The sequence below is a fragment of the Arachis ipaensis genome, chromosome B02 (genome assembly GCF_000816755.2).
Source record: "Arachis ipaensis cultivar K30076 chromosome B02, Araip1.1, whole genome shotgun sequence".
Lineage (NCBI taxonomy): Eukaryota > Viridiplantae > Streptophyta > Magnoliopsida > Fabales > Fabaceae > Arachis > Arachis ipaensis.
In genome coordinates this window covers 26,230,873-26,231,891 of record NC_029786.2, presented here as the reverse complement: position 1 = coordinate 26,231,891, position 1,019 = coordinate 26,230,873, and positions in this window count along the sequence as shown.

The following is a 1,019-nucleotide window of genomic DNA, read 5'->3' as shown; positions in this document are numbered from 1 at the left end:
AAGCTGACTAAAGGCAGTTTATACAGTATATATTCAACTCATTTCCTTCGAATGCGTGGTACACACGGCAAAAAAGGATTCTTTTAGGAAAGCATCAAGCCAACTGGGTTTCTTGATTTCACACTTGGGGATTTGATTATCCTACAAAGTAAACCATGTCAATTAAGTTTATACTGGAAGTTACAGCTAATTGGATGAACCTAACTGATGGATAACAAAGAAAAGGGAGAAAGGGGTTAAAGGACTACCATAGGATGCCACTATTCCCAAATCATGCAAGCTTTCTGAAGAAATATAAATGAATCGGAGATGAATAAACCGATGAAAGAAAGGTATTTCTGTTGAATTTTTTCTTTCTTGTTTGATAACTGCCTAGGAAAGGTGTCTGATCAGTAATGGAGGTAGTCTGTCTCATGATTCAATGAACATCGTCACCAGCTAAAATCCATTTCATCATATTACAGCCACAATTACTACCCTTCCTTAGAAGACATACTATTGGGATGCAAGTCAAAGAATTGTATATTTGTATTGGTATTTGTTTACAAGTATGTATATATATATATATACATAATAAATCACATTAGGTGTAATAAATACAAGGCTCCATTTCAATGATTTGTGAAAAATATACTAAGCTAGAGTACAAGGGTAAGGAGGGAACAACACATTTTCATGTAGCCGTTTATGACAATTGCCCCCAACAAAAAAAATTGAAAGAGGTAGATATGATTATGATCATCGCAAACGATTATAGTCGAATTTTCTAAATTTTCAATTTGAAAAAACCTTAAAAATTCACTGCAAAACTAAACTCTTTCTTTATACGTTACATCCATAGAATGGAATTGAATTTTGCACCATATATCAATTATTAGTTCAACCTAGTGTATAACCCGCGCATAGCGCGGATGTAAAAATTTTAGGACATTTTTCATATACCATATCAATTATATATAACTGAAGTATATATATTTATTGTTTACTTAGATGATATTTAATAAATATTTTATTATTAG